This window comes from Heterodontus francisci, chromosome 35, assembly GCF_036365525.1.
Source record: "Heterodontus francisci isolate sHetFra1 chromosome 35, sHetFra1.hap1, whole genome shotgun sequence".
Taxonomy (NCBI): domain Eukaryota; kingdom Metazoa; phylum Chordata; class Chondrichthyes; order Heterodontiformes; family Heterodontidae; genus Heterodontus; species Heterodontus francisci.
Window position 1 is genome coordinate 33,580,002 of NC_090405.1, and position 12,211 is coordinate 33,592,212.

Genomic DNA, 12,211 nt, shown 5'->3' on the forward strand with positions numbered 1-12,211 from the left:
ACGTGCATCAATACCAGCGCCGAACTGGAATGGCCCCAGGGCTCCTCAGCCAAACAAAATCTGGAATGGTCATACTAAACATTGCACTGACTCTGCCCTCAGGAGCAACTTAATATAAAGATAGCTGCCCCAGTCATCACTCAATGCTATACAAAGTATACTGGCAGTGATCCCTTGATATACCCAATCTAAAACGGAGATAAAAATTCTTCAATAAAGCACTTAAACAAAAATGACAATAGAAATTTGTTACAAGTGGCTTTTCAACAGAAAGCTTCTGTGAAGAGATAAGATCATTCAAGTTCTCTGCGTTGGCACATCAACATTTTTGTCTATTGGAGCTTAACACAACTTATTATACAGAACGTTAAAAAATAGTTGATCTTAACAGAAAGGTTCAACTCCACGATGTTCCCAACATCCCACCTTTTTGGATATCAGCATTCCTCTCATAATTCATAACTTTTACCTGTGAAAGATGAATACGTGCAAGAACATAAATACAAGGGAGCAGGCTCGATGGGCCATATGGTCTACTTCTGCGTCTATTTCTTGTGTATTCACCATTCAAGAAATGTGCATAGGCAACTGTTCAAACACCTCGTCACATTGTGAAATGGAGCAAAGGTGGTGACAAGCAATGCAAAAATGGTAAAGATCCACCTGCCGAAGTTGTTCAACAAACTCCAAAAATGCTCCCTCACAACTTTACACAAAAATTAGAGATTAAGACATGCCGTCTAAATGTAAATAATTTCCTTTACACCTCAAATCCGTCTAAAATGTTAGAAGTACCAGTGGCTATCCCATTGCATTGCTTATGGAAAGTCAGAAGATACACTATTACAACAGGAGCATTACATCATATAGTAGTCTAGTCCCACTCCCCCACCTTTTCCCTATAGTCCTGCAAATTTTCTCTCTTCAGATAATTATCCAATTTCCCTTTGAAGGCCTTGATTGAATCTGCCTCCACCACACACACAGGCAGTGCATCACAGATCCTAACCACTCCCTGTGCAAAAAGTAGTTTTTCCTCAGGTCACCGTTGCTTCTTTTGCCAATCACCTTAAATGAACTAATGAAAAAGAAAACTTTTATCTTCCTTCCTGCAACTGTCTCCATCAATCTGACCATCTTCCACCGTCTCCCTCTTTCCTTGCTACTCAACTACTTTTGCTGTCATTCCTGGATCTCTGGGTTTAAGCTGAATTCATTGCTTCTCACTTAATTTGTGCTACTCTTTCTTGCCCTCTGTCATCACTATTTCGGAATCTCTATGCCTCAAGCAGTATACACATTAGATATGTATACACAAACTCAAATATTTTTGATGTGGAAAATGTTTATGCTGCATGCCGTGGTACCAAATGCAAAACACTTAGAAATATTTACGATTTCCTTACATACCACTCGAAGGAAATCTTCCTCCATGTAGCTGTTTCTCCAACAGAACCAAACTTAAGAGTGACATCTTCTTAAAGGGCTCTTGGGGAGAGAGAAGTAACTTTGGGCAGTTCCAAACGTGCAGAATCTCAGTTCAAATATGGCACTAATTGGCTCTTCAGTCAAAGATAATACAAGGTTAGCTGCAGTGCAAGCGCTCTTCAGAATGAGTAGTTCGGGTAGAGCAGAGGGAACTTTGTTTTAACTGACTTATAAGGCCAAACAGGAAAGTCTACCATACCTGAGTATTCAGTCACAGCACAAAACTTCAAGGAGCCAAAAGGGGAAAAAAGGTATTAATGAATACTTTAGTAAGCTATTATTAAATTCCAGTTCGACACATACACTTTAAAATTAAACATTACACTGTTCAAAAATCATCAGTCTTTCATGTTTGATTAATTTTTGCACTTTATTCTCAGGTACAGACAGAAACTTCACAATAAACCATTGTGGTCATGGAAATTCAATTAGGAGGCCATTTACTTGTTTCTCTGTACCCAAAAGCCAAAGATAATTTTGCACACATCAGGAACAAGGACTTGCTTGAAGTAGCACTCATCATGGAATAGAGCGTCTCAGGGCAGATTGCAGAGGGAGAAGTGGGCAATGAGCAGGAAAGCAAGGTGAGCACTCATACATACAGCAGCAGTCCAAACCATTCACTCTTCATTACTGGAGCAATGGTGATAACTAGGGGGAAATGGGATAAAATGAGCAGTAAACCAAATCTATTAATACATTTGACAATGCTTCTCCCTCCCCACACCCCTCCCCCAAATGTTCAACAAAAACCTGATTCTTGCCTCTCTTACCATATCTAAAGGTATTCCTGCGTCTTTCCAAATGGCTCAGTTGATAACTGCACTACGTGGCATTATACCAAACCATGCACGAGGAAGGTCACAGGTTTCATTTCTGGTCTTTGCTGACTTACCTGATCAGGTGAGTGATGCAGGGTCTCAATAATGCCACAAAAATAAATAAAAAATACATCCACTCTGTGGCTATCTGAAAGTGATCCCTCGATTATAACAGTGCAATGTTTACCCCCTGTGATAAGAGCAAGAATCAATTAAAGGAAATAAAATGCAAGCTCTGATCAGCTCTGTAGCTCTTCATCCAGCAAACACCAGTTTAGACTTTTTTTAAAAATTCTTTCATGGGTTGTGGGCATTGCTGGCTAGGCCAGCATTTGTTGCCCATACCTAATTGTCCTCGAGAAGGTGGTGGTGAGTTGCCTTCTTGAACCGCTGCAGTCCACGTGATGTGGGGAAGAAGTTCCAGGATTTTGACCCAGCAACAGTGAAGGAACGGCGATATAGTTCCAAGTCAGGATGGCGTAAGGCATGGAGGGGAACTTGCAGCTGGTGGCGTTCCCATGCATCTGCTACCCTCGTCCTTCTAGGCAGAAGTCTTGGGTTTGGAAGGTGCTGTCAAAGGAGCCTTGGTGAATTGCTGCAATGCATCTTGTAGATGGTACACACTGCTGCCACTGTTGTCCCAAGTAGTAAATTTCAGGTATTTCAGCCTGCAGCATTTCAGGCTACTGTATTGTCAAGGAAAGCCCAAGTTCAACTCACAACCCGGTCTCAGAGGAAACCAGGACACTACAACTGGCTTGAGAGTGAAAACAGCCAAGGTGTCCTATCCCAGAAACCATTCAATCCCTTATGCTGAAAAACGCAGATATACGGGACCTGGATAATGACCTCCTCCACACCCCTACTGTAGAATAGACTGGTCCTAAGAATACGATAACGGGAACAAGTAAAACCAAAGAGAGGACCAGTGTTAGTAAGCTATTGACAAAACATCTACACCCTTTCTAACCACCCCTGGTTACTGCTTCTCTGATATATCCCATGAGTAGAAGTATGATGCACTATACCACAATCTTATTTGGTCATCTTTCCCCATAAGAATAATTTCAGCTTTAATTCCAAATACATCACTGAGGTCAGGAAGTTTCCACAGGAGAACCTTGCTGCATCACCTCATGTAATATTACCTCCAATAAACAATCACATTTCCTCAGTAGAATAGCAGAGCCTGAATGACATATTCCACCACATTTTGAACATGAAATGAAAACAAAAATAACTGACTCAAATACTGAAGCTCAATGCTAATGCTATCTCAAGTCAAACCATATTACAACGAAGGCCAGGTTAAAGTCAAAACACTGACTAATCACGATAATCCTCACTGATTCTGGAAGACTAAACAAAGAATAGCTGGCAAACTCTGACAGTAACTCATCAGTACAAGCTAATTGCAGGCTTCATGAGAACATGTTTCAATTAGATGCATTAAGTCTGTCACATGCACACAGTGCAAACTGATGAATGCTTAAGTACAGACACCAACCAATCCCCAGAACTGCAAGTAAATCTCTCATTTTCACCTCTAACCAGCAGCTCACACACAAGACCTTTGTTCTGCAAGAAAACAATGAGTAAAAATTCTAACTTATCTCTTCCATTTTATCTCTTTGTCTTTCTATTCGTCACTGTTCCCTTTGCCTTCATTCCGGGAAAGGGAGTTACACTGACTCTTAATTCAAACTGTCTGATAATGCCATTTTTAAACATGAAATTCCCACTCTCCTGCACTACTTGTATTGGATAATTCAAATTGTTCCATAATACATTTTTTCCTAAATAAAAATAGCACAAGAGAGTTACTGACTAACTGTTGCTGATGTTACTGCAGGTTTAAAGTAAGGTGTTGAGGATTATAAATTGATGTGCACCTCCCAGAGTTGTAAAATTTGAATACTGAATACGAGTTGAGAGTGACATTTTAAAAGACACTCACAAGAGTTCTCCAACAATTAGTTCCAATGAAGGGTCATTGACCTGAATCGTTACCCAGTTTCTCTCTCCACAGATCCTGACTGAACTCTAGTGTGTTTCAAGCATTTTATATTTTTATTTTGCATTTCCAGCATTCACCGTATTTTGCTTTTGTTTCTAACAATTAAACTGTTTTTCCTTTGGGCGTGAGGTGAATTAGTGCTTTGAGGGACTGTAGAGTATTTTCCAGCACTACTTTTTTTAAACTTCTAAAATCAGAATACAAGATTATTTGGTCACTTTTCACCATTTCCACTTTAATTCCCTCCATGCTCAAAGCAACTATTCCTTCAAACTATAACAACCTTAAGAAAACTGGGCAATTTCTTCACAATTTGTTTGCCAAATATAACCATGTTTTTTTTAATTTCTGTTCAAAGTTGTCTTATTTTTCCTTTCATTCTTATTTTGTCTTTTTTTTCTGTGCTGTTTTCCACTTTGTGATATGGTCTCGATTTCTTAACAACACTGGGGTGTTTGAATCGCAGCACCTCCCAACTCAATAAATATTGGAATACTCACTACAGATACAAAACATTTCAACCACAAGAAAAGCATCTACAGAATGTTGCTTTCAGGTGCTTGGTATGCCAGCATTTACTGCAATGGGGTTGGAGTAAGGAAGTCTTCCTGCAATTGTACAGGGCTTCGGTGAGACCAAGGAAGGATATACTAAGAGAAGGGATGTAACAAAGGTTCACTAGATTGATTCCTGAGAGTTGTCCTGAGGAGCGATTAGGTAGAATGGAGCTGTACTCTCTGGAGTTTCACTTGTAGCGGCTTTTCACCGTTATCTCTGGCGTCCCCCAAAGATCTATCCTTGGCCCTCTCCTATTTCTCTCCTACATGCTGCCCCTCGGCGACATCATCCGAAAGCAGTGTTAGCTTCCACATGTATGCTGACAACACCCAGCTCTACCTCATTACTACCTCTCTCCACTCCTCCACTGTTGCTAAGTTATCAGACTGCTTATCCGACATCCAGTATTGAATGAGCAGAAATTTCCCGAATTAAATAGTGGGAAGACTGAAGCCATTGTCTTCGGCTCCTGATCCAAACTCCGTTCCATCTCCGACTCCATCCTTCTCCCTGGCAACTGTCTGAGACTAAACCAGACTGCTCGCAATGTTTGTGCCATATTTGACCCCGAGATGAACATCCAACCAGCTATCCACGCCATCACTACGACCACCTCCGTAACATCGCTCGACTTCACTCCACCTCAGCTCGTCTGCTGCTGAAAACCTCATTCATGCCTGTGTTACCTTTACACATGATTATTTCAACACACTCCTGGCTGGCGTCCCACATTCTACCCTCCGTAAACTTGACGTCATCCATAACTCGGCTGCCGCGTCCTTACTCACACCAAGTCCCGTTCAGCATCACCTCTGTGCTCGCTGGCCTACATGGACTCCTCGTTAAGCAACGCCTTGACTTTAAAATTCTCATCCTGGTTTTCAAACCCCTCCATTGCCTCCCCCTCACCTCCTCCAGTCCCACAACCATCAAATATCTGTACTCCTCTAATTCTGGTCTCCAGTATCCCTGATTTTAAATGCTTCACCATTGACAGCCAAGCCTTCAGCTGCCTAGGCCCTAAGCTCTGAAATTCCCTCCCCTAAACCTCTCGATCTCTCTTTTTTCCTGTAAGACACTCCTTAAAACCTATCTCTTTGACCAAGCTTTTGGCCAGTTGCCCCAAGATCAGCTTATGTGGCTCAACGTCCAACTGGTTTATAATGCTCCTGTGAAGCACCTTGGGATGTTTTATTAGCTACATAAATATAAGCTGTTGGAGTTTCGAAGAATAAGACATGATCTCATTGAAACATAAAAGATTCAGAGAGGGCTTGATAGGGCAGATATTGAGAGATTGTTTCCTCAGGCTGGTGGATGTCCATCGTTCAGTATCAAGGCTGAGATCGACAGATTTTGAGACTTTTGGGAATCAAGAGATATGGGGATCGGGTGGGAAAGTAGAATTGAGGTTGAGGATAAGTCCTGATCAAACTGAATGGCGGAGCAGGCTCAAGAGGCCATATGGTCCACTCCTGCTCCTATTTATTAGAACATGTCTGAGAGCTACAGGTCAACCAGTTACGTGTTTTATTTGAACCGTTTCTTACATCAATCACACCTAGGTGGGTTACATGCTCTACAGACTTGACACTAACATTTGAACAGCAGATCCAAATAGGTGTGACTGAGTGGTTAAGGCTGGAAAGTTTATATAAAGAAAGAATTTGCATTTATATAGCGCCTTTTATGACATCATGATGCCCCATAGCGTTTTACCGCCAATCTACCTTTGAAGTCATGTAACTTTGGAAATACGGCTGCCAATTTACGCACAGAAGCTCCCACAAACAGCAAAGTTATAACAACCAAATAATCTGTTTCTTTTAAGTGATGTTGGTTGAGGAATAAATATTGACCAGGACCCCAGGGAGAACACCCCTCTTCTTCAAAATAGTGTTATGGGTGCTATTACATCCACTTGAAGGGTCAGACAGGCTTCAGTTTAACGTCACATCTGAAAGATAACACCTCCCCCGGTACTGAACTACAGCTTCAGTCTAGAGTTTTGTGGTCAAGTCTCTGAAGTAGGACTTGAACATGCAACCTTCTGACACCAAGTGTGCTACCCATTGAACCACAGCTGACACACTATAGTTATCCCATACAGGTTCAAATCTTATCAAGCAGGCAAGTTGCTGTAGTTTCTTTGTACTAAGAGAACTATTGCACAAAATGGATGATCAGAAAAGGGACATGGACATTGCACTAAGGCAGGGAGATTACAAAGATCTGGACAAGATCCATAACCTCAGCAGAGCAAGACTTATGGACGGAATTGCCATTCCTTGCTTTTAACTTCTGAAATGATGATGTGCATGGTTGTGTGACCGAGCAGTCTAAGACGCTGGATTAAGGTTCCAATCAATTTGGAAATGTAGGCTTAAATCCCACCGCTGCCAGAATTTGAGTTGCATTGTCTTTCATTCTATGATTCTGTGCATGTGGTTAGGATGCATTGCCTGAGAGTGTGGTGGAAGCAGATTCAATCATGGCTCTCAAAAGAGAATGAGACATTGATCTGGAGAAAATATTTGCGGACTACAGAGAAAAGGCAAGGGAATGGGACTAGGCGAGTGGCTCTTGCAGAGAGCCAGCACCAACACAATGGGCCAAATGGCCTCCTTCTGTGCTGTAACCATTCTATGAAAGCAAGTGTGTAGTGTTGAGGCGCAATGCACAAACTGCAAATGTTAATTTACAGCTGCAATGATTTTCAAGTTTTGGGCAAACAGATGCACTAAACAGAGGCTAGGAGCTTCTTATCAGGGAAAGGGAGAAAAGAGAAAGGAACATTTAGTCATAACTTCCCAATTTAAGCAGCTTTTGAGAGTTCTAACTCCAGATTGCCTACCCATATTGACAATGACCCAAAAAAGGGTAAGGATGGAAAATATATTGACGCAAAACAGGATTTTCTCTCATATGCAGCCCCGACACAGCAAGGCTCATTTGGTCACAGAAAAATGAATCATTAATGTAAAACTAACAGCTTTTAGAAAACTAAAGATTGGATGTCACCTCACTTAGTGAACTCAAGGAAACCCATTCGCACTGTCAATTTACATGAGGCTCAAACCTTCATGAATAGCTGAAGTGATTGGAGTATATGACCAAATGCTGGACTTCATCCAGGATGATCACTCCAGCTCCAAGACGTATACAAGGCTAGATAGGACACACTTGCACTGTCTCAAAGCAGTGAGGAGTAGCTGTTCACTATCATGCAGTTCACTTGATGCCTTCCTCACTGGAGACCTGGATCACATTAGGGACAGTCTGAAGAGGATCGAGACATTTATGAAAATACTGTAGCAGTCTCACAGAGCATACTGTATTGTTGACAAACTCATGGGGATCTAATGCTCTCTACTCATCAGCTTGAACATTGGGCTTTGCAAAGTGCAATAATCTGGTAGCCTGCTGGGTGCTAACTCCAGCCTGCACACAGTCTTATAGGACAACAATGAGAACGGGCAAAGGACACGTGTGTCTTAACTATTGAAGAAAGATCAAAATGTGTCAAACTAAGTCAAGCACAAGTCACACAGCACATATGCCACAACGGCTCTCCTTCACACCTCAGAACACATCATCATGCAAATGAAGGCTTCCTCTGAGCGGATCCAAGCTGAGAGACTGACTTGTAACATCCACTTTGGTAGGAAGAATAAAAAGGCAGATTATTTAAACGGAGAAAGACTACAAAATATTGCAGCACAGAGGGATCTGGGTGTACTAGTACATGAAACACAAAAGGTTAGCATGCAGGTGCACCAAGTAATTAGGAAGACAAATGAAACTTTGGTCTTTATTGCTAGGGGGTTAGAGGTTAAAAATAGGGAAGTCTTGTTACAACTGTGCAGGGTGTTGGTGAGGCCACACCTGGAGTATTGCATACAGTTTTGGTCCCCATATTTAAGGAAGGATATACTAACATTGGAGGCAGTTCAGAAAAGGTTTACTGGCTGATTCCTGAGATGAAGGGGTTGTCTCATCAAGAACGGCTAAACAGGTTAGGCCTTTATTCATTGGAGTTTAGAAGAATGAGAGGTGATCTTATTGAAACATATAAGATTCTAAGGTGGCTTGACAGGGTAGGTGTTGAGAATATGTTTCCACTGGTGGGGGAATCTCGAACTAGGGGACATAGCTACAGAATAAGGGGTCACACATTTAAAGCAGAATTGCAAAGGAGTTTCTTCTCTCAGAGGGTGGTGAATCTCTGGAATTCTCTACCTCAGTGTGTTGTGCAGGCTAGATCACTAAATGTATTTAAGGAGGAGGTAGATAGATTTTTGAAATCTCGGGGAGTCGAGGGCTATGTGGAGCAGGCCCGAAAGAGGAGTTGAGGCCTGGGGCAGATCAGCCATGATCGTATTGAATGGTGGGGCAGGCTTGCGGGGCTGAAGGGCCTACTCCTGCTCCTATTTCTTATGTTCTTATGTAAAAAATCTGCCGCAAGGATGGGCTCATGTCAACACCAAGCATCTCTGGAAGGGGCAGCAGCCCTGCACTCAAGGGACTGGATTAGATAACGGGTAAGCGACAGTGTACTTAGGTGGCTAGATCATTAAAGGAGGCTGTCACGCTACATCTTAACCTGAACAGTTTCCTCAACCAAGCTGAAGACAGATTTCACTGTGCAGTTGACTTAGAAACTGACATTTGGGACAACTGCTCCTGGAAGGTGTTACATGGAGGCTAGGCATGGAAACACATTCATATATCCGGAGTCTAGTGACTACCACTACTGACCACTTACTGATGGCACCAGAAAGGAGAGACCAGCCATCAAGGAGTGGAATTCGTCTCACTCAACTCCAGATAACCCTCTACCGACGGACAACCCTGGCAGGAGAAGCAACAGAAAATTTACCAGTACTCTGGTAGCTGAATAAACTCCACCAATATCCCTGCACATACTTGGGGGTTCTTAAGCCAGCTTTACCAGCCTGCTATGGCTACAGGGAGAAAGTGAACATTCTATATCTTGCAAACAAAAGCCCGGTTCATGAAAATAACTTAAATTGAAGCCTCAACTATTGCAACACATTTCCAGTATCTGACACTTAGCTAACCAAAATCTGCAATTACATGTAAAAAACTGCGATAATTGTCCATTTCAGGTAATAAGCAGCGCAGTCAACACTAGGCATGAAGAAGCCTTCCTGATAGTATAAGGTCTTAAATTAGAGGTACAGGAAATGGGTGAAAAACTGTAGCTTACACCTCTTTAAAAGATGGCTTTTGTTAAAAGATTTCCATTGACTGCACTCTAATGAAAACAAATTGATGTCATAATTAATCTAATGTGTACAGTGTCATCAAAAATGTGTAACTAGTATAAAATGTAATGGAAAACACAAGCTGCACCACTTTTTTTTTTAATCCTAAATAGGAAGATTTCACAGGAGCCCAGATACACACTATTCTTACCATGCCTTTTCTTCTGTCTACATTTGTACAGCTTTTTAAATTCAGATGAGGAGACCATCTTGTTCAGCAAGCTTGTCAGTAAAATTCTCATGCTGCATTTTTTTTGAAAGCTGTCACCCAGTTTCGAGTTCATAGGTTAGAACTGGAATGTGCAACTTTGCCAACATAATACCACAAGAAAAAGGTTGTAACTAAAGCCACCAGTTCATAGGCATTGATTACCTAAACTAAATGGGACATGGTTGGATAAACACCAACTTAAAAGAATTACAAGTCTCCCTCTTATTTACACAAGGTGCAATTTACTTGATTTATCCCACATGTTCCCATCTTTCACCTTATAAAGGCACTAATGCCAATGGTTGGCGTCACTCGATAGTCTCACAAGCAAAACTCTGTGACATTCTGCAGCCAGACCACACGAAAGGAAAAGAGAGCAACAGAGCACGAGAGCATGCATGCTCAGGATGTTCCAAAGCCCTTCACAGCCAAGGAAATATTTTTGGGATTGTAGTCACTACTGTAATATAGGATGCACATAGCTCTCATTTTGAGACCTGTGCTGGCCAAGTGAGGTTCAAGAACGTGAGCTCTCGGCCAAACCTGCCCCTACTTTGGCACCAAAGTACTTTAGAAGATTCTGGAAAACCTGTTTGTGCCTTATAATTGGAAAGCAGTGAACAAGGATTCACCAAGGGGGAGCTAAAAACACTGTTTAAAATTAAACCCTGCTACAGTAAGACCAGGTGAAGGTTGAGAAGGACCCCCTAGACACCTTTCTCACCTGGTCGTAACACTTGCCTATCCCCAAAAAAGAGGGGAAAAGTGGAATGGGTGGAAGCCATGACTATTGAAGAAGATTTTGCCGAAGAGACAGGACAGTGCTTAAGTCAAGAAGTCAAAGAATTGCAACCCACGATTGTCATACCATTCATCAAATTCAAAGATTTTTTGCCTGTACTGAACTTGACAGATAGGATCCTGTTGTCCTTTTACCTACCTGTATCTGAAGTCTCAAATTAATTTCTAGCTATACCCTGTGCAACAACAATGAGTTATAACTGACCAATTAAAAGTTAATGAATTCGTTTGACAGTGTGCCAGTCATCGCAGATGTGTTAACCATTTTAGCCCACCTGTTGATCTGGCAGCTACAGAAATATTCTCATCACTGCACTGACAATATTAAAATATTAATTAAATGAAACTTTAAGACAATTTATGTGGCACAAAGAGAATATGATAGAGAGCAATGATGTGTAATAAATGCCTCTCTAAGAGGCTCGCCCCAAAACACACTCTTGTTTGGCGTATTCCTTTCCAAAGATTCTTGTCCGAGCACTTGACAGGGGTATTCAGATATACACTCAGACGTGATCCCTTCACAGATTCATTTTCAGTCAGTGTGCTTCTGTGTGCTGAATTTTATTTTAAATAATGAATACATTGTTACACACACACTGCAACATATGCATTCTCTATGTTATTTATCAGCATGGATAGTTTACTTAGCAATCATAACAGAACAGCCACACAAGTAGCAAACTCACTGTCTGGCAAAATCTGATGCTTCTAAATTTCTGTCCTCGCAAGTTGTGTTGGCAAGCAAAGTGTTGCACAATATTTGGTGACCCTTTGCATAGCCCTGGCACCCTGGACCAGGAAGTTCTACAGCAGATTGCTTTGCCGTGGCCCAGTAACTAACAGCTAGTGCTGTACCTTTTATCAATGCTGGGGCACTGACCCTGACACACAGTCTGGGGCACAGGGTGCCAAAGCTCAGGGAAACGAGACTGGGAAGTGGTATCAGGTTTGAGCATATTTTTATCAAAAGTGAAAGACAGGTTCCCCAACATCGAATCAATTCTCTTTTTATACTGTGCAGACT

At 41.7% G+C, this 12,211-nt stretch overlaps 1 protein-coding gene across 3 annotated transcripts in view; it reads right to left on the reverse strand.

The window, feature by feature from the left end:
- The window catches only part of tbc1d2b (TBC1 domain family, member 2B), a 141,012-nt gene that overhangs the window by 109,845 nt on the left and 18,956 nt on the right, over positions 1 to 12,211 (reverse strand). Inside the window, exon 1 of one of the 3 annotated variants that reach the window (XM_068015286.1) lies at positions 470 to 517. The exons of the other annotated variants lie outside the window; for them this stretch is intronic. The gene's annotated coding sequence lies outside the window, so the exon portion shown is untranslated. Of the gene's footprint in view, positions 1 to 469; positions 518 to 12,211 lie in introns of those variants that run through there. 3 annotated transcript variants of the gene reach the window in all.